Source organism: Balearica regulorum, chromosome 2, assembly GCF_011004875.1.
Source record: "Balearica regulorum gibbericeps isolate bBalReg1 chromosome 2, bBalReg1.pri, whole genome shotgun sequence".
NCBI lineage: Eukaryota > Metazoa > Chordata > Aves > Gruiformes > Gruidae > Balearica > Balearica regulorum.
In genome coordinates, this window is record NC_046185.1 from 78,805,847 (window position 1) to 78,828,387 (window position 22,541).

The 22,541-nt window shown below is 39.0% G+C and overlaps 1 protein-coding gene across 2 annotated transcripts in view; it reads left to right on the plus strand.

The window, feature by feature from the left end:
• Nucleotides 1-22,541, plus strand: part of ADCY2 (adenylate cyclase 2) — a 226,266-nt gene that overhangs the window by 26,907 nt on the left and 176,818 nt on the right. The gene's annotated exons all lie outside the window — the stretch shown is intronic.

A 22,541-nucleotide genomic window follows, 5' to 3' on the forward strand; every position in this document is an offset into this window, starting at 1 on the left:
TCACCAACTTCTTTGTATAGTGAATATTTGATTCTAGTGACCAATTAACATGGCAGAAATGCTAGTTTTGTTCAAGACTGCTGGTGCTATCTTCCTCAGCTTAAAATGTTCAAGCTCGCAGCGTAGGCTTTCTGTGGTCTTCAAGATGTTCTCTAGCAATGTGTGAGAAAAAAAGGACTGGGAGTTTCCTTGCATTTCTAGGGAAATAAATGAGTAGAGAAACAGTGAACTACCCTTCACATTTTTAAAATTTTATAGTGAAGACAAAGCAAAAATGTAATTGCATTTTAGTAGCAGCACTTTTGAAATATCAATAAATGATGTGCAATATCCAACGCTGTGCCTGGTCGATTCTTCCCTGTTCTACTGCATCCTTTTCCCAAGCCTCTCTACATGGGAATACTCCTCATACAGTAATTGTAAAACCCTTCAAAGGATGGAAAAAAGCTTTAAAATATCTAAATATGTCTTCTGAAAATTTCATGCTGATTCCATGAGTTAGGTATAACTTTTAAATGGTAGTGCTGTATTTGGGATGCCTTCTAGGTCTTTAAGATAAACTTGAAACAAATTCTCTGACTTAGTCAGATCTTGCAAAGACTTATGCAAATACTGAACTTTAAGTATGCAAGTAGTTCCTTTAAAATCTTTACTTCAAATGATTTAAATTACTAGTGTATGTTGGTAATATTAGTTTTGGAGCCCTTACCTTTGTGGGTGACGTTTATATTCTCATTTTCTTGGAAGGTGCAGGGATTAATTTGCTATGAAACTGCCTTCCTGCTTTTTTTATTGTTTTATGTTTGGGTTTGGGTTTTTTTATAGTATTTGAAACTACCAAAACCAGGCCACACTTGCATATAATAAAAAGCAAATCAGACCATGCAGTATTTTTCTCTAGATACAGATTTCACCATGGGAGTCCCTATATCCTTGTGATATCAAGTCTAGATAGTTCACATGGTCTTACTTTTTGATTTATTTTTATTTTCATTGCCAGTCGTTGGATGCTAGAATATTTCAGGCTTTCAAGCTTTGATGCAAATATTTAATTAGCCGTAGTATTTGTTCATTGTAAATTCTACCGAGTTTATTTTTGTTATTTGAAAGATATGACAATGACTTTCAAAAGCATATGGCGTAGAAGAGATTTAAGAGGGATGCTGACGTCTCAGTCCCGGGGTTGTATTTAGCCTGTGAAGTCGGTTTGTCCTGCCTTGCTTTCCTCTTTGGAAAAATGTAGGCATTCCCATAGCATCCGAGAGACGTGGCAGGAAGGGCTGCAGAGCTCTGGGGAAAGGCATTGTATTCCGCAGGTTGCCAGGACACAAGTCCTCGGATGTTTCAGTCTGCTCCTTGCTTTGCATGCGAGCGTTGCTTGGAGAAGAGGATATTTGGGAGGGAGCTGCATTAATTGCTCTGCCAGCAGCAGCTGGCTCCGGGCAGCTGCCTTGCCTAGGCTGCGCGGGCTCCAGCCCAGAGCAGGCAGGGCTTTTCCAGAAAGCCTGGACCCGGCTGCGGATACGTGGCTTAACTCCACTGTGCAGGCGTCTTGGGCATCGGGCGGGAGAGGGGCTGTGGCAGGGTGGCCGTGGCCGCTGCTGGCAGTCCGAGGTCGCGTGGCTCCTTGCAGTGGGACCCTTCGCTTCCCCAAACGCCCCCCCCCCCCTTTTTTTTTTCCTTTTGAACAGCAGCCCTGTTTTGTTGATCAGTTTTGTAGGTATACTTTCGCCTAGTGTCTGTTAAGAATAAATTACGCGCATGTGAGAATCTTTCTGTGAATTTGACACCTCGCACAATAGACTAATCACTGGTTTGATGTTTTGAACGTTGGTAAAAAAAAAAAGCAGTGAGCAGTAAAATACTACCATGTATTCCTGTGATGCTGGTGTTTTGATTGTTCTGCATCAAGAATACGTAGGTCAATAATCGGTGTTCTCTCCTAGAATTATATGTGAAAGCAAATCTGAAGAATCCTTCTTCAGTGATCACTGACAGTTTCTTTGTTGAAGTTCTACATTTTGTGAATTTTTAAAAACATTTTGCTTGACTTATTACGGTGTTTTTGTTGTTCCGTTATCCTTTTTATGAAAGAAAAGAAATATGATGTAAAATTTAAATTAGTTCTGTTTCAAATATGTCTTTGTCAACGTAGCTAATTAGAAAGTTATTAAAATAATAAAAAAAAGCTGGTTCATGCACACTTACTTACTAAACAATGCTTTATTTTAATTTTCTTCAAATTACAGCTTAACTTTGGTTCTGGTCCAGTAGAGTTTAAAATTACTCTTTTAATCATATCTTTCATATCTTCTGAATCCTAAGCTTGTCAAAAATATGGCATTTCTTAATTGTACTAGTAACTACTGAAAGATAAATTTTATGCATACCACAGTTTATAGAAAGAACATGTTATTCTCTCATTTGTGTACAAGCCTTCTCCCTGGAAAAGATAACCCTGCATCCTTTACATTTTGCCTTAATGATTTTAATGTTCCTCTTGGCTGCGTGGAACTGCTCAATGCAGTTTTTCCCTGTTGTCTGAAGGAACCTTAGGTGTGAACTTTTGCAGTTTTTGTTTACAATAAAAATACCACTTCAGAGAGACTATTTTGGTTGTGAACTCAGTATATGTTTAATGTGGAGCAGTTCCTCCTGAGCTCGCAGGCACATAGCTCAAATAGCTTTCATGAACAGGAGAGGGTTGGAAATGAAGCGGCTGGTCAGGGCCATTGTTTTTTTGTTAGAAACCTGTGGGCTGATGTGAAATAAGTGCAAATCATAATTGGTTTCAGCTCTCTTTTTGCTGTCCCTGCAGACTGCTTTTATCTGTCTGCACTTCCTTGTCTCTTGTTTGGCTGCAGCTACAGCTGTGGAGAGAAAGCTATTACCAGCTAGGCATCCGGCCGCTGCTTGCAGGGGGAAGGCAGCAGAGCTGTAGATGGTTACTCCGTCCCTTGGGCCGGCCTGCAAGCCCCATGCTGGCTCTGTAATTACCTGCTGAGCCCAATCCAAAGCTGTAATTGTTACTAGGCTGGGCATTGTCACAAACCCATCTACAAGAGATATTTGCACTATCAACCGTACCGACTAACTCACATCTTTAAGATAGTCTAAGCTCCCTTACTCCTCCATATGGACGATGAAGAGAAGCACGTACGTTAATAGGAGAGGGAGATGGAGGGCGCCTTAGTGAGGCAGTGGTTGGCTTTCCATGAAAAAAAATTAAGACAGTGATGGCAAATGTCTTCAGTACCTGACAAACTTTTTTAAAGAAGTGTGGCAATGCTATCTTCTTGGTGTCAGCCCAAGTTTCCATCGGTGCCAAACTTGGCAGTGGAGCCCCTGGTTTTCCCCGGTGGCGTGGGAAACTTGGCTGCTTTGATAGGACCTACACGCACTACACTGTGTGTTACTACTCCAGGAGAGAAGCTGGGCTGTCTGGTAGGAGTTGCGGGACACCTGGGTTGGTAGGAAAGAAGTAGAGCAAAGGAAGTCATGCAGAGTCTCAGAGAGCACGATTGCCTGCTGGCAGTTCTTTCCAAATCTGAGGTGTGAGCAGTAATGCGTGGAGATGGCTTCAGTGAGGAAAGACCCAAGGATGATGCTTAGAAAGGTCCATGTGGAATTCAGGGGATGGTGTGTTTGGTGGAGGGCAAGTAATGCAAGGCAGGCAAGCTGAGGAAGTAATGCTGGTGGAAAAAGGTGATGTATTGATTTTGTCGTGTTAGGACTTTTCCCTACTATAAAAGGGAGACCCTTTCCTTACAAAATGTAAATCTAGTACCTGTCTGTAGAGTTACATGCCAGGGAATGAATTTAAATTAGTTTCCTCTTGTTTCACTGACAGTGTAGGTATTGTACAACAGTTGCCTTTCCATGTCATCCTCTGACATGTCTAATACTTCCTCAGCCTTTTATACCGGGTGTGTGTAAATATGTCATAGCACATTGATATCAATGGCTAAAAAAGAACTCTTAAAGCATTCAGTGGATGATATAAAAAAAGAGAGTAATTATACAGCATTATACTAGTCTAATGAATTCTATCATCGTTGGATTTTGGTATTCAATTCTACTTAATTATAAATACGTTTGCACAGCCCAGGCACCAGATGTGTTCCTCCTTGTCTATATTCAGTTACAACACAAAAATTACTTCAAGCAGGATTTGACACTTCTGAAAAAAAATGTCCAGAGAGTGATGTGTTTAGAATACATGTTTGGCTATTTTAGCTTAAATGCTACTTTTTGAGCTGATTCTAAAGCACCTTTTTTTTTGGTGTTTGTTTTAATGTGTTGGTACGGAATGGTTCAATTCTGGCCTCGGAGCAGCTCTTGTTTACAAAGTGCAGGCAAAATTTTCTGTATTAGGCAGCGGGGTGAACCGAAGGGTCTGCATAAAGGGAAGAATTTTCTTTGTACAGAATTACATCAGGTCCCATTTCCGCACCTTGCTTGGGACCTGCCTTATTTAAAGTCAGCGCTGCTGTAAATTATTAATAACATATTGTGTAGTTAAGCAATGAAAAAAAAAAAAAGAAGAAAAGAGTTAGACGTTTGAGAAGGAGAGCAGGGCAGGTGTCAGTGAAGTCCCTGCAGTGCAGGAAAGTGAGGATGAGTTGCTGTCAGCTGTACCGCCGGCTCCGAATCTGGAGTGCAGAGGAGACTTGATGCTTTTTCAAGTTTGAGATTAATCGGACTATCAGGAATGAGTATCCTGAGAAAGGAACCAAATCTTGTAGGAGCATGGTTCAGTACCTTGTAGGTGAATGGTCACCTGAAAAAGGACATAAGGGAAACCAGGAGTCTTGTACGAGAGGGGAAGATACTGCCCGGCAGATGATCCTGTGCTTTAGGAGTAGGTGTGATAGAAAAGGACAAACTCACAATCTGCAAGTATAAGCCATATTTTCAGTTATATTCAAGGAGGGAGAAGAGCAGATGATTTTATATCTTAATGTTCATTTTTTTTATAGACATACGAAGTCATAGGCTTAATAGCAAGACATTTAAATGTGTTTGTCAAGTCTGGTATGGCTATATCTGTATAGAAGACAGGAAAAAGCTGAGCTATTAGAGACCTGGCAGTTAGTCATTAAAATCAGTAATGTAGTAGTTTAATATAGTAAAATAGTGTGTGTAGCCTTGGAACATCCCGTTAGCACTAATGTGCCATTGTTAACCTTTGGTATGTCATGGCAATGCGTTGTGATAGCTGTTCGTGGAAGGACAACTGATCTCTTTTTTTTTCAAACAGGGAAAGCAGTTTTGTAAAAAAAAATTAAAAGAAAAAAATCTGGTTTAGTGCCAAATTGAAGACCAGAAGTGCTGCTAGAGGAGATGAGCATTATTAAAGTAACTGTACATATAGGCGAGGGGAGATGGCAGCTGGTGTGACTTCAGAGAGCATCAGGCGGGAGGAAGATTGCTGGCTGAGTTTCTCAGGGAGCTCCCTGGGGAATGTTTGCCTTTAGTAGTGCTTTTTACTTGTGGTGGGGTGACAGAATGTCACCACTATAATGAAATTTGTTGGTGACCCAGTTAAAAGATTCCTAATATGGCAAAGATCATAATGTTATGGGGAAGAAAAGCATGACCTTGAGGACTGCAGTAATAGCAACTAGATGAAATTTAATAATAAGAAATGTGAAGTGCCTGCATTTGGGAACTAACAGCAGAAATTTCAGCTATTGGCTGAATTCAGTAGAAAATGAGCAGGGATAAGCAGAATGAAGAGGAGAAGCATTAGTTGGTCACTAAGTGATTATGATATGCTTCCAGAAAAGACTCAGTTATGATGGCAACGTATCCAGCTAAGGATGAAACCTCACCTGGATCACTATGTACATATTTGGTCACCTGCATTTGAAACTGGAACGCAGGGAGTGCCAAGTGAGATTGCCAGGAGAAAGGAGAGTTTTGTAAGAGGAGATGGGAAGAGCTTGGCTTGGGTGTAGTTCAGCAGAAGAGAAGAACGCTGAGAGTGGTGTGACTGCCATCTACAGATAATCTGTGGTTGCAAACGTCAGATTTGAAGAAAAGCTACGGAAGATAAAGGATTATTGACACATACATACACCAAAAAAAACCCCAACAAAAAATCAGCCAGCCATTAATGAAATTTAAACTGGAAATTAGAATAAATCCCTTAGCCATTAGGGCACTGGGTTTGTGGAGTGGCTAATATCCTCAGGATAATAAGGATTAAAATAATGAATTGATTTTGCAGTGGAATGCTGACCTTAGCTAAGAGTCATGCAATGCCTTCGATGGCAGGGACGTGGACTTCAGTGACCCAGGAGCATCCTTTTACTTCATTATTCCTATGCACTACTTACATCTGGGGACTACTGAACTAGTTTAAATGACAATTTACTTTCACCTGTGCCTGAGAGAGGTTTAGCATAATATAAAGTAGAAGAGACTGAATTTGTCCTGCGCCTTTATCAGAAGAACCTGATGAAACCCTTGTTTCCCTGCTAGTTTGTTTTTCTTTAGTCCATTTCCTGTAGTGATTTTTCCATCTGGGAGTGTACAATTAAGTACAAAGGCTGAGCTGATTTGTAGATTTCATCAAGATTATTGCATAGTTTGTGTGCAGTGCGATATTTGCTGTGCAAGTCATGTGAATGAATTTTGCTAAGGGAAGCGTTAAGGTAACTCCATTGAAGTACAATAAAAATGTGAGTCTCAGATAAATATGCAAAAGTGAATGTGGCAAGATTTTTCTCTCTAATGGGAAATAACACTTTATTGATAAGTATTTTAATGTTTCTGAGAGTACTGAAACTAAACAATACTAATTTCAAATATCATGGTATTGTTCGGATGTTGCTGAAGTCAAGAGACCAAATGACAAATGGAAATTAATAATGTAAGCCATTCATATGGTTTCTTACGTGCTTAATAATTGATTTGACATTAGGAAATAAACATTTTAATAATGTCATAGTACACATTAGTTAACAATTACTTGTATGATGGAGCTAACAAGAGCCATTAAAGAAGCTATCTGGAATTTCTTGTTAGTAAATACAATTTAGGGTAGCCATGTAAGCCTTTACCTTTCATTGGAATTGTTTTCCACTCAGAAATGTGACCGTTTACCTGACTTCTAGGAGGGAATGTTTTGGCATGGCACCGCATGACTCTCTTGGTTTGAGCTCTTTGACTTTGCTTGCTGCCTGCCGTGGAAATACTTGTACCTATACGTGGTGCTACTCTATGTTTTTATTTTTGTGAATTAGGTAGCGAAGGGGTGTATCATCATAGATCCTGACCTTTGGTCATTTTTCACAATTTGTCTCAAATCTGTTTCTGTTTGCAGGTTTCTAGTGCTGTAATAATTCAGCTAGCGAGCTGTTACACAAAATAAATAAAAATAAAATAGATGGTGAAAATGTTTCCTACAAGCTGCATAAGAAGACTTCAGTTTACTTGTTTGAGGGTCTTCCCTGTTTCTGTAGCTTTTATGAAGTTTTAGGCACAACTGTGGTGCTAAATAAATGAATCTCAGTGTTTGGATTGTCAGGTGATCACTTCTCTCTTACTCTAGGAAGCAGGTAACAGAATTTCCGCCTGTGTGCTTGCAGTTTGTGATATGCTGGCTGTGAAATATATCTCCTACATTAATTAGTCACAAATACTTCTACTATAGTGGTCTTCTATTTCTGGTTAATAAAATTAAAACCCCTTTGATCTTAGAACTGAATTTAAACCAATTTTGTGGCTTTAGCACGTCTTAATGCTGATAAATGTCAGGAAGAGGTTTTGTAGCACAGAAGGCATCTTAAGTTTTTTGGTAGCATTTACAACTGATTTGTCAGTGTGGTTAAACCCTCTAAAGGGTTTATAGAGTTTTACAAAAGTAAGAGATAAAGAGGTAGAAATACATTTGATTTCTAAGGCTCACTCAATATGAGTTATAGAAGATGTATGTTTAAATTTTATATATTCATATGAAAAAAATTGTAAAAATCTATATGAATAATTTTTATAGATATCTTAAATGCACACATATAATTATGTCATAGAATTGTGTTACTGTATTATTTCAAATATGCTTAAGTTCAGGTTTTTAAAAAAATGTATAATTAAAATATAAGTTACATAAATAATAGATAAATTATAAATTGTAGATTTATTGAGAACTAGAAAACATGTGCTTTCAAGAGATTATTTGTGTTCATTTAGTGATTTTTTTATTTGTTGTTTTATTTTACTATGTGACAAAATAATTTTTTTGTGTACAAAGCACTGTGTGTTACTTGTTTATTGGGCCATAGCTTTTATGTTTCTGTTGGCTTAATTCAGCAATAGGCTCTCTGGAAAAAACAGGGAGGAGAAAAATAATGGACCAAGATAATAGTCAATTCTCAGAAAACTCTTCAGTGTTGCAGAGGGACAATCCCAGAAGTATTTAGCTTTTCTGATTTTGCTACTTCTTTAGGTAATGTGTGAGATGGATTTGCACGTTGATATGAGAAGGGCTGAGAACAGGAAAGGCAAGAGTGACTTTGGCAGGTTTCTAAAAGAGCAGTTTTTCGAAAGGGAACCAGTAACTACTTGGGAGAGCCAAACTGAGGAGGAGTACACGGGTTGCCCAGAGAGGTTGTGGCTGCCCCCTCCCTGGCAGTGTTCAAGGCCAGGTTGGATGGGGCTTTGGGCAACCTGGTCTAGTGGAGGATGTCCCTGCCCATGGCAGGGGGGTTGGAACTAGATGGTCTTTGAGGTCCCTTCCAACCCCAACCATTCTGTGGTTCTATGACACGACATCTCCCAGCTTCATTATTGTGGAAAAGCTAAGCCTCCGGGTTCACTATCACAGGAACTTAGACACCAGTTAAGACTGAGTTTGTCTTTTAAAAGCTTTGTTTCTTCTGCAGAACTAAGAAAGTGCTTGAGTGCTAGGAAGCAACATTGATCAGACTGTCTTAGTCTGGCCACAGTGGTTGTTACTGCTCGTCCTCACGCAAGGAGGATGCACAGGTGCCCCAGTTCATCTGAACTTGCAGGGTGAGAACAGCAAACATTAAGTAGTGTAAGCAAAATCCCAGGCTGGGCTTTATTCGTTTGGGGAATCTGGGACAGGGATATGTTAAAAAACAAAAAAACCACAAACCAAACACAAAAAAAGACCCCAAAACAAAACCCAACAAAACAACCCACCACTAAAACCCCCTAAAATAACAAACTGAAATGCTAGAAGTTTCATTCAGAGCAACTGAACAGCCAAGAGAATTGCGCACACAGCCCAGTGTGTGTGACAGTGGGAGAAAAACCTTTTCAGTTTATCAGGGGAAAAAAATCCCACCCTCTGTCCCTCTGCATACATGTATTCACAAGGCTTAAAAAAATAAATCATATTTTCATGCAGTGTTGTGCCAGTTAGGAAAAAGGTTTTCTTGCTGTTAGTACTAGGAAGCTTCATATTGATTTTTATAGCTTAAAATAAACTTCCTGTAAAATAACACATTTTTCAGTAGTGTCAATTTTGTATATTATCTTCAGTTCTTGAATAATATTGTCGTGGCAGAGTTAGTGTGAGCAGTTTAAAATTTAACTGCATATTAATCATGCTGGATTGCATTTTTTTTTACTTGCTTCTTGTACATACCATTTTAGCTGTTATATATGCATATAAATTCTGTATCTTTTCAGGGAATTACCTTTGCTTAAATTGGCAAACCTGAATCTCTTCTTAAATGTTCTGATTTCTATAACATTTTCCTGGTGTGCAAATACCTTTGCTTTGCAAGAATTGTATTCAAGATGGCAGGTGGAGTGATGACTTAGTGACTACAATCTCCCTGTCTCATGTCTTCATGCAGCATTGCAAAATAACTTGCATTTTGTAATCTGCACAGTCTCTTTCCACATTAGTGCTTTCTAGATTTCTTCCTTGTAATGTCTCAATTTGAGATGGTTTCTGTAATTTATCAGTCTGCACATTTGTAGTATGAATGTCCCTTAACTATTTTCTGCTTGTTTTGGTTATTTCACAGTTCCTTTGTATTCCTTTTTCAGCTCTTCTGTTCATATATTTCCTCCTAAGTTTGCATCACCTTCTCGAATTTACCATGACAGTTGTCTCCTCTCCCACTTATTAATGAAGACAGCCTTTCTTCAATTTAATACATCATTATTTTTCATCATCACCCTGTATTTTTTCTCTTGTAGCCAGGTGTACTCTTCATAACAATATTTTTTGCCTCATTCAATACAGATGAGTTTACATAAATAACAATTTTTAAGTGTCATTAGTGACAATGATAGTGTTGCAAGTTCAAATATCTGAGGGCTCAGTTAGAGTTCTGTCATATTCCCCTTGACCACACTTGGAGTTCCTCTCCCCCCCCTTCCCCCCAAAAAAAAAGAAAAGAAAAAAGGTGTGTGGCAGGGTTTTTTCCTCTTTGTTGGTAATACAAGCCAGTAAAAGATTATGGCTCTGTCTTCCAGATTCTATAATTTTGATTTGTTTTGTTATTTTTGGGATAGAACTGATCCTAACTAAATAGGATTGTACTTCTTATATGACAGTATTGTATACATTTTTCTTTATTATGCTGGTGTTAGTCTTGATTTGAATTTTTTTCCAAATAATTTACAGTGATGAAGGAAATGGATTAAACAGTCTCTTGTATAAAGAAAGTAACTAAATAAATCATTAAATCATGTGCCTGAAAACTTCTACTTTCCATAAAGAACTAAAAAAAAAAAAAATCTTATCACAATTAAATGAGGTAGAGATTTGAGTAAGTCTTTTTTTCTCATGTCACGCTCTGATTACCCATTATGACTGCATATGTTATCTAATGACAGTTCCTGTCAGTGTGTACATATTACTTACACACATATATAAACAAGCATAATACCGTGTTTTAAATGACTTTCACATAGATGAGATTACAGTCTTACTTAGATACACATGGATGCTTTTTATTTTCTTTTTGCAATAACCTGAATTTACTCGGCATTTAGAAATTTATTTAAGAATGTCAGATATGATTTTAGGTCTTTGTCAGGTCCAATGTGGATAAACTGCCAGGTCTACTGGATGACCCAGGGTATTGACAAGGGAAGGGCAGTGCGTTATCTGCGTGATATTAATTTGTATATTGAATTCCATGAAAAGGTCAGGTTGGTGCACCAGAAAAATTGGGAAAGATCCTGTGTCTTTGGTCAGATACAGACTGGAAAGCAAAATCCTGATTGATAAGAAAGTCCCAAATGCAGAAAAGTGCAATAAATGCACATTATCACGTGTGAATCATATTAATTTCTATACTACCACATAATTTGCTCTAGATGAGCACAAGAGTTTCATACTCGTTGGTGATGTAGGCAAATGGTTACAGGATATATTTCTCCAGAGGGATTAGCAAAAGAAGATGTACTTTGATACCTCTTAATTCCTTTTCTGCCATGTCTTCTTATTTACTTTTAACCACATTTCAGTAAGTACTACTTTTCTCAAGCCATGTGAACATTCTGCAAACAGCATTTTGCGGTATTGCAGGGATATGTAGTGTCCACTGAAGTTAGCTACAAATTTAAAGTCTTTCTGGATTCATAGAATTTGCATAATTTCTGTGATTCATTATTTAGCGATCACAGATTAGTGATTTCACATAATGTAGAAATGCAGAACAAAACAATTTTGCTTCTTGTATTGTGGTAGGGTTTTTTTTTTTTTTTTTTTTTTTTTTTTTAACCATGCTGAGTAACCACATATTGTAGGGATTTATAAATAAAATGGGATTTATTTCATAAAATGCAGGTTTCAGTTTTCAGTACTTTTGCAATTGTGTTGCGATTTTACATGAGAGTTTTGGGGGGTTTGTTTGGGTTTGGTTTTTGGTTTTTTTTTAACCTGTTTTATCAAAACAGAGTGAGATTGTCAGGCCAGATGCATCCCTTTGTTGAGGATGGCGACAGTCTCAGTGATGGTGCGAGAGGACTGAAGTCAGGACGAAAGCCCACCACCGCCGTGTCTGGCTTCTGCCTCCCGCTGTTTCCATGAGAGGAGACCCGTGGCGGCGGGTGGATGGCTGCCGTTCGGTGTGCGCAGGCTGAGCACCAGATCCAGAGGAAACATTGGAGTCGCCGTGTAAGGTTGTTCGGGAGGACGGAGGAAGCAAGTTAGATTGGCCGCGACCCTTGGGGGGTTGTTCCCAGGTCCTGGAGTTTCCGTACTTGGAAGAAGGCGCCTCGAAGTGCGGTAAAGCTGTGCACCTCCTCTCCTGCAGCGTGGAGAGCTGGGCAGGCAGGTGGAGTAACGGCTTGTGTGAAAGTGTTACTGATTTTTTTAGCGGGCGGGTTTCCCCACTACTTTTGTGTTTTCCTTCTTTCTGGGAGCTGGGAAAGTCCTGGACAGTAGATGGTTCCTGGGCAGCAGCATGGAGGGAGAATGGCTGAAGGGAAAGGTGAAGAAGGAGGTTTGAGTTAAAACTGTAAAAGAAATACAATCCTTAGTTAGGGATAAGTTACTGTAACCCAATGGTAAATAAAATCCCTGGTTGAGTAGGCAAGGAGCAGTGTGCATTTTGTGTGTACAGGAAATAGACTTTCAGCTCTTGTTATTTGCATACTCAGTGGCAATGGATAGAAATGGGATGGCAAACAACAATCTGCAAAAATACTCTGAGTTATAAAAATTGGAACAATTTTGAAGTATGGAAGGTCAACAGTATTGTGTATTTCAGGCTGCTGTATCTTATTGTCATGCAGCTATAGTAAGGTTTCTTGCTGTTAAGGAAATTACTTCTTAAATACATAATACACCATATCATCAAGTACTTTACAAAATGAAATTTATCTTATATATTTTTAAATACAGTTTAACACTTGGCACACTAGTATTAATAAGACTCTCCAGGTGTTTGGAAAAAAAATAACGCTAGCAAGAGGGGGTGTGCGTTTTGAATAGATTAATTTTAATGCAAAATATGCATAAGGAAGTCATTCTTTTTAGGCAAGGTCTGTTGTTGAAGTCACACAATATGAAGTAACACATTAAACTTGTCACAATTTTAGAATATTTTTAAAGCAAAGAAATTTCTGGACAAAAAAAAAAATTGTCTAAAAATGTTTGTCTTATGAAATATAGCTGAAAATGTGATGGCTTCAGTGACTTACCAGTAATAAAAGTGAAGTTTTTGCTTTACCCCCAGTTGACTTTTCCATATGTTGTTATACTTGGAATTAAAAATTGAAAAAAAAGTTTAAAAACCCAATGTAATGATTGTTAGTGAAGGTACTCTTTTAGTATCCCCTTAACTGGCAAAGTATCATTATCATTATAGAACCACAGAGTAGCTAAATGATCTCCCAACACGTGTTCAGAACTGCAGTTCTCTAACCCTCCTTCATCCTGAGCAGTCTTAATCTTGAGATCCTCCAAAACAAGCCATCACCTAAACTGTAGCTTCACGGTAAAAGCCTCATAGCTGTGTCTATGTGATTAAAATGTTGCTCTAGTTAGGTTTCTTTGTACTATTAAGTAAATTACTACTTGAAGATACTATTTTTCAGTTCTCAAACTAGTGATGCTTTCTTAGTGTCATCGTTTTTCTGACTAGAGATATTAGAGTATTTTTAGTGTTGAATTAGTTTTATGGAACTTTAATATTTAGGGCTATACATTTTTCACAACTAAAGCCATGAGTTAGAGGAAGAGGCAGCAGCAGGCAGCTGGTGGGGTGAGAAACCGTGGTAGCACTGGTGCCTGAGCAGGCAAAGCTGCCAAGCTGCCCCGTGGAAGTCCAGGTCCTTGTTATCCAGAAATGTCTTCTGCTCATGGACTCCCACCCCTTTTCCTTGAAAGCTCAAATCTCTCACTCCTCCAACATCCCCCAACTCCTATACCTAACCCCTTCTGTTCTAAAAGATCTCCTAAATTATTCCCGAGCTTCTCTGTCAGTAATTCCTTCTGTTCCTTCCATTCTTCCTTTTTAAGTCCGTCTAGACAGAAACCCCATAGTCAAGATTCCCTGCTCCCCTCCCGTGGGCCGTGTGTCTGTCCCTTACTTGTTAGGCTTCCCATCCTCAGTTTTCCCACAGTTTCGTCTGCTCAGGCATCAGAGCTACTGTAGTTTCTCACTCCTCTGTGGCACGGTATTCCACTGCCTGCCAGCAGATTAGCAGTCTTTAGTTGGTCTTTAAAAATAGCTGTGCCAGATTTATCAGGTTGGTCTTCAAGGAAGCATAGCCACAACTTGTGCTCTGGGTTAAATATCTCAGATGGGTGTTATTTATCAAATCATTTTGGACAAGACCCTTGAGGGCAGGAAAAGCAATGGGAAATTTCTGAAACATTTTGAATGATTCTGATTTTCAAATTACCATCTCACTAATTTTCATTTAAGCTAGTAGGGTAGTGCATACCTGAAATATTGAGGCAACTTTCAGAATATGCTAGTTTATCTGTCTCAGGTTTTGTTAAAAAGATAAGTTTTCTACTAGTATAGAAAAAATAATATTAAAAAAATGTGGGGAATTAAAAAAAACTTAATGACTGAAGTATGTAATTTCTGTGAGTGCATAAAAACATCCATAGTAGAGCAGGTCAGAAATCATTATGCAGTATTAAGACATAATGACCACTGTTTTGTGAGAGCTTCTTCCCCACCGCTCTGCTTGGTAATTTTAGGGTGGGCAGTCCTATCTGATCCCAAAGGTTTGGGAATCATTGACAACACAGTAAATTAACCCCATCATTGTAATATTGTAGTTAGCACACTGATGCAGCCACTGGTACTTGAGTTGATTCAGATATAGCTGAAAACATAGCTGAAGCAACTGTCTGTTTCTACACGCCTGTTAGTGTGCAGGACCCCCAAAACGGGGCAAGCGTGATGTGGGACAGGGGGTCTTTCCACTCATGTATCCAGAGTGGAATCTTTCCCAGAATAGCATCTCTATTCCAGTCTGTCCATCCATCCACCTAGAGAAAGGCTTTGTTCCATCCCCAGTCCAGAAAAGTGTCTGAAAAGCTACAAAGAAGCCTCCTGTGAGATTGTTCTCGAGTTCTTCATTACAGTTTAAACCTCTTGCAGTGAGAAAACAATGTTATAAAGGTTGTAATTAAATTACTACAGTTAGAAATTCCCTGATGATGTATTGCCGTTGTCCACTTTGACATTTGCATAGTTTTAATGTTGACAAACTACCATAGAAGAGCTCAGTTGAGAGTATGTTGCAATCATTAATCCATTATGCTTGGGCAAGCGTTTTATCTTGATTATCAGAAGATATTTGCACGAATACAGGCTATGATCTAGCCTCTTCGCACTCAGGGAGTAATGGCTTTTCAGGAAGGAAAGGAGAACAGCTGAGGAACCAGCTGGAACAATTCCAATGTTTGGTAGGGTCTGAAGCCAAGTAGAAGATTTTCGCTGGAGCGGCATCTCTTCTGAATGTTCGGGAATGGGAATAGTTCAAAACCCTTCTGTGCAGCATCTCATACCCCTATTTTGTCCTTTTTAAGTTTCCTGAATCTTAGTATGATATTTTTAGATGTAATGCAATACCCGGTCTTGCATTGCATGTGCTTATTTTCATTTTAAATATCTGACTTTCCTTGAATTTTGGAGGATGCGTCATGTCCCCATTTGTTTAATAGGTCATCATGAAAGTAACACTAAGCAGCGATCATTAAAGGGGATATTGTGTGTGACGAGTGGAAAGTTATTTTTAACCACAAGACCGAAGAGCAGTCTCTTCTATCCTAGTTCCCCAAAAAGACAAGAATGACTCATTTACATTTCAGATGAGATACAGATAGCGTCTGTTACCAACTTCATTCAGATTTGTGATGAAGCCTTCAATAGATTGCTTTCAGGCGAATAAAAAAAATGACAGGTTATTAAACATATCAACAGTAATGTTTGCTCGGCTCCGATTACACTGGATTTTCAAGGGATAATGTATTTGACCAAATTGCATGCCATATTGCAATTATTTTTAAAAAAGTTTCATTTTTTATTTTTATTGCAGTCCTTTAAAAACAGTAAGGTACACAGAAAAGCTTTGATCTCGGAAGCCAAGAACTGTTGAATTCTGTGCTTAGTGTCTCGACTTACCACTTGATGTGCTTTGATGGGAGAAAGAATCAAATTACCACTTGCAGGATATGATGTTTAATAAAATATCTTCCTTCTCCTCTGGAATAGTGTCCTCTTTTGAGGTAACTTGGAATAGTGAATTATTTTATCTGGCATCTTTTGTATGTTTCTGTCAAAGAAGCAGCTTTTATGGCTAAAAACTACTGTTTTGTCTATATTGATAGTCAAAAGGGCAGGTTTTACCTGTAGGAGAATAAATTCAGCTTCTTGTAACAACAGCTATAATTTTGATGGAAGTACTGGCAATTCCTCATTGGGTCATATTGGTGGAGTAGCGGCCGTCATGAGCATTTACCTCTCAGATTTTTTCAGGGAGCCCTCACGAAGCAGAATTGATCGCTTGTCACGGTGGCGTTTTGGCAATGTCCTACTTTATTGCAGTTCAATAGCGGCGTAAAACCTCCAAGGACCGCTTTGAGATGGATCGAGGTAACGCGGCAGAGAGAGTATTCCTGTCAAGCGTCGCTCTGGGAGCGCGTACTAGGTGGCAAGCCTAGACAAAGGCAGAAGTGACAAAGAGCGTGCCAAGCCTGTGTGAGGCAGGCTGAGGGAGGACCGTGTGGTGCTGTCGGAGCTTGGGCAGGACTGACGAACCGGCAGCGATGTCATGCGACCGGTGCTGCCGCCGTTTGCCTTGTCAGCCTGCTGATCGGGAGCTGGCTCTGGCAGCTCTTCCAGCTGGACAAGCCTTTGCGGCTGCGTCAAAGATGTGTTTGTGCTGTTGGCTGAAATAATTAAATGGTGTAGGAAAATAGGTAAGAAAGAAATCAGAGCATTCCCATTTGGCTGAGGTTACCAAAGGTGTGATTGCTCACCTGAAGCATAGTTTTGCTAGTAGCAAGACATGTAAAATGACAAACTGGGGAACAGAGTGGCTGGTCTGATGCATGCCTGTGCAGCTGGTTATTCGGAGGACAGCTGTAATCATAGAATTATAGAATCGTTTAGGTTGGAAAAGACCCTTAAGATCATTGAGTCCAACTGTTAACACTGGCAAGTCCACCACTAAACCACGTCCCTAAGTGCCAGGTCTACATGTCTTTTAAATACCTTCAGGGATGGTGACTCAACCACTTCCCTGAGCAGCCCGTTCCAGTGCTTAATCCATATGTACGTGAGAGAAAGTGCATATGGAGAAGGCAGTATGTTTTAGGTCAAAGGATGGTGATAATGAGCTTCTGTGTCATCAGTACAAAATGAGAAAAGGAAGAGCATGTTTTATCCTCAATGATACTTGAATTGTTATCTGGATCAAGAAACAGGGTACCTCTTGCTGAATCAGGATCTGTACACGTGTGGTCTGGCTGCAATCGCTGCAGACAGAGCTGTTCTCCTCGTCTGTGCCCCCCCACCCCCCGCCATGCAGCAGGCAGCCCGAGTGGCACGGAGGAGCGTTGCGTGCTACTGTTTTGCTCGGCGTAAGGCCCGGTGGGTGCTGGGGGCCGCCGGCTGCTCTGCGTGGTGACACCGGGGCATGGCGGGGAACGGGCAGGGGGGCAATGAGGAACCTGGTGTTTGTATTTCCTAGCAGAGGAAGTCTTAAGTCGGATTTACAGCAGCAGGTGCTCAGTCTAAAGATATTGCAGTGGGAGAAGAGCATGCATTTCTGGCGCTGTTTTCTCTGTCTCTGTGTTACCGGCGCGGATCAGTTCTCACTGCTGGTGGGGAGAGCACCGGGCTATGGAGGGTTGGAGAAATGCTCCAAAGGTGGGTGTTAACATGTGTAGCAACCCACAAACTGTAATTCTACTTAGTTTTGATTGCAGTGAAGGTTTCCCTCACAGGATCCAGGCTAGGACATCAACACCTTAAAAATAACACAAATGGATACTTCCAATATAGTCTTGGTGAGTGTAAGGTTTATATCCAATCGCTTACACAGTATGGAAACACTGAATTTATGTAACAGCCTTCATGTGATACTGGACAGCAATGATAACAAACGCACAAGTAACCACATGCATGGAATAATATATACATATTAGCAGCACAATCCTGACCCACTATTCCCATCAGATGCATCAGAGCTTTAACTTCAAGTATGTTTTGTGCATATAATCTTCATGTAGATACACTTTCTGTTTTCAACTGCACCAAGTCTAAATGAATATGCACATTATTTTATGTTAGGCAGTCCCCAGAACATGGGCGTAGATATATGGTTTATATATATCTAGCTATCTGTGCTTGATTGGAGCTTCAAAACTGTAAATAGTAGCTAGAGATTTCTTTCCTTGCAAGGGTAGGGAAGGGATTCAGACGGAAGCAAAATAATGAATTGCCAGCCAACGTAGCGCTTTTCTGTCAGGGCCATAAAGATAATACTTGCTTTGCTAGAGGTGACTTGTTCTTTTTTTTGAAGTAGAAAGGATGAAGGAGATAAACACATATTTTACATTTATTGTCACAGGTGTATGATTACAAGGAACAAATTAAAGTAACACAGAGAGAAATGTCTTCTTTAAATGTGGAAAAACTGATTATGTAAATGATATTTGGGTAACGCACTTTCTTCCCCCATACCAGCACTTCAAAGAGATACACCAGCACTGCAGGATAAATGGGATGAAGCAGGCACATATTCAGATCTTCCTCCACCCACTGTCCCCCGCTTTAGTGTTTCTAAATGTTCATTTGAGTACTTCTGAATTCTCATTTTCATCACTGAACAAATCTAAATCCAATCCAGGAATTATCAGCAAAATAACATGTCAGAAATCAATCTGGAAACACGTTAATAGTTATGCTACAGTGAAATCAGTGTAATGGAGACTGGAATAATATTTTGCATGTCTTTCAGTTGTGTTTGGTTAGTTGACTTACCTGTGTAAAAGAACTAATTGTTAGCAGAAAGTCTATTTGTACTGCCTTACATAACGCTGGCTGAATTGCTACAGAAGGGACAGTGTCTGAAGCAGGAGGAAAACAGCTGATGTTCCAGATGCCAGTTTGAGTGTATATTTGCATTTTACAAAACAATGTTTCTAAAGCTCTATATCAGGGTTTTTAAAGCATTCCTGTTTAAATGCTTCATCTGGCAACAGCAGCAGCAGCTATAGGAGCCTGAGAGTGTTTATGTGCCGTCTGCTGTTTGGGAGTTCTTGTTCTGGATTTGTCAGGAGTTTAGCAGATGAAAAGTTAAGATTGAACACTCATATTTTGCTTTCGTAGTCACATTCTCATTAGGGGAATACACCTGGCCTTTGTTCTGTGCTACTTAAAAAATAAAAGTATATGGCACCTATTTAAAAAAAAATATTTAAAGATAGTATCAACTATATAGCATAATAATGATAATAGCATCAACTCCTCCCATCTTCTTGTCCCTGTTCCTTACAGCCTCTGTCAGGTGCAACTGCATATTTTCAAATTCAAAATATCTAACTATCTATGTAGATATATAATGTCTAGATAGGTTCTAGATATCTGAATCTGAAGAGTTGTCAAAAAGAGTCAAAGATACCCTCTGTCTAATGCCAGGGATCTTTACAGTTCCCAGGCTTTTTTCTTTGCATTCTCCTCTTAGGAGATAGGAAAAAATTCCCGGTTTCCCTTATCATAACCACTGTTGCTTGAAGCAATGCCAAAAGTTGAGGCTTTGCAATTGCCCTTTAGCTAGTGGATGCTATCGGAAGCCTTTTGTGATGGAGACACCTTTTTAGTTTACAATGTTTAAGTAAAAGCTGCATCCCGACATCATAGAATTGATCAGAAATCCTAAGTCATACATAGGTTCTAAAGACCATCATAAATGAGCCATTAGATGCTAGAAAATCAACACAAACATGTGTTTATTTTAGGAAAAAAAACCCCAACCAGACCACAAACCAGACATAGAGTGTGACGTTGGATGAGGACCAGGTATGGTTGGTTTCTTCTTCTACTGTTTCTAGGTTTGTCCTCTGTAGCTGCCCCCTTGTATAGCCTGGTTATGTTTGTCAGAGCAGCACATACTTTATTATAATGTAACATGGTTTATGTATGATAACGTTTATCTGCACATCCATTTAATTATGTCAGCTATTGATAAAAAATACTAAATCCAACTATTTAAAAAAATCTTTATATTATGTGATAGATTTGAGATTCCTATTTTAGTGGGACAGGTGACATTTTCTTGCAGATAACTGGTCAGTAATGAAACACAGGACTCCCAAGGAATGATTTCTTCAAGAACCACATTTTATCTTAAAAAGTGCACAGAGAAAGCAAGGAAAAACTGCCAAGAAGTCTGAAGGTTAAACAATTATTCTGTCTGAAATTTCTGACTGATTTTAAACATCAGCTTTTAGAGGAAAACAGGACTGCAGATATCATTTGAAGCCAATTTTAGAATGCTAGCCTTAAAATAGAGTTGTTCTCAGGCATTTCTGCAAGGATTTTGTGCATTCAGAAACTTGAATTGTTTAGAGAAATCGTATGGGTCATTGCTTTGCCTGAATTTATGTACGCTCTTTCATAAAACTGAGAGACTAAATCTCTTTTAAGACAGTAGCTTCCCCCTCTCCCAAGCCCCAAACCACTAAGGACTGAATTCCTCTGTGATAAAAGACCAGTGTAAAATATGACTGACTCTGAGGTAGATATTTTACCTTGTATTTAAATTCATGTTTCGTGAGCACTGAAGGCCAGACATCAAGTGTGTTTAGACTGATATACCACTGTAGCTTTATTGAGTGGATACCATACTGAAAGATGCTATGCTAGAAATGAAAGTCGTTAGTCATGAAAACAGGGTCAATGAAAGAAGTTACGCCAACAACAAACATTTATGAGAGAAAGGCATCTTTTCATTGACCATGGGCAGCTGCAATCCAGACAGCAAAATAAACAGAGAGGGCTGTGTTAGTGCTTGGTATGTTCCTGGATAAGACTGACTCTCTTGCTAGTATATATTGATTTAAATCTAGAGAACGCTGAGGGAGGAAAAAAACCAACCAGAAGTGATGAGAAAACTGTTTTAGAACTCATTATGAATAAATCAGTAACATAATTTTATTTCTACCTGAGTGATTGATAATTGCTAATTTTTCCCCAGAACTCTGATACTATCAATATGCAGACATGTTATGAATATGCTCTTCTTCTGAACAAATATTACCGTTTCTCAGCTTGTTCAAGTTTATGGGTAATCAGCATGGCTTTTAGTCCCTCTATGAAGGGTAGAAGATGACTTGTGCATAGGTCTTTTCAGAAACCAAAAATGGGCTGAGCGGAACTTAAAATTTTTAAGTATGATCTCAATATTATTTTCCCATATGTAAACAGCTCCTGAAGTTGCTAGGGGATGTTTCACAGTTGGGAATGAGTTTGGCCTCTGCGATTGCCAATAGGTGAGTAATGGCTTTGTGAGGTAAACCATCTCTGTAAATATGTTGCCTGTACTGTAAAGTCTGGGAGCCTTCTGCAAAGTGCTAGATCTTCCTGTTCTCCTAGGAAAGCCTGTAAAAAAGGCTTCTCATTTCAAAACAATTATTATCTTGCAAAATATGTCTTCTGAAGAGAATAGTAGCCTTATGAAATTTGATATATAAATTAATAGTTTATTCATTTGCAGACTAGGATAAGTGATAAGAGAAAATGTGTTTTTCCCTTCTGTTGAGCAAATCATCTCAAGATAATATGGATTACTTAACAGAAAACAATTCTTTTTTGTCTGATTGTGTAAATTTGAAACAGGAAAAGAATTACGCTTTGCTTTTCTTTTACTTAAAAGAAAACTGATCTATGTGTTACAGATTTTTGTTACTTATTTTTTGTCAGTGTTGAAAAATAAGTGCTGTATGGCATCAGTCCTACTGAGAAATGATGTGATCACAACTGGTGTTAGTAATGGAAGGAATACAGAAGTGCAGCACGTGTCAGTACTGTATTGATCTTATGGTTACCATTCCTTGAATTGTGTTGAAAGTAGAGTTTTTAATATTTTCAGTAGATGTGGAATTATTTTTTTTTCCAGATTTGGGTGGAATAAATTGGTACTCTCTATGGACAGCTGTCTTTCATATGTGAGGGGAGGACTGGTTTATAACTGGTGCTTTTACTGCTGATGAGAACTTAAGTAGGAGGTTTCATATGATTAAACCTAGGCAAGTTGATGTGATATTTTCTGTAGGGTCTGCAGGGTACTTAAAAATAATGTGCCGCATAATACTCCCTGTTTTTTATAACTCTAATCACTAGGTGGAAAATCTCCATTGCTTAAATGTTCAGTACATCTTCGGTGTCTACATAGCATAACCATGTGAGTGCTTTCTAAAATTTTGGCAGCCATTTTTTCTCCAAAATAATTTTTTCTGAGTCTTGAATGGGTAGAAGTTTCTTTTTCTAAGTCTTCTCTGGCTGGAAGTTTCTGTTTCTGAAGCTTATTCAGGTACATTTGGTGGTGTTTGAGAAGGTTTGTTCCCTGTTTTG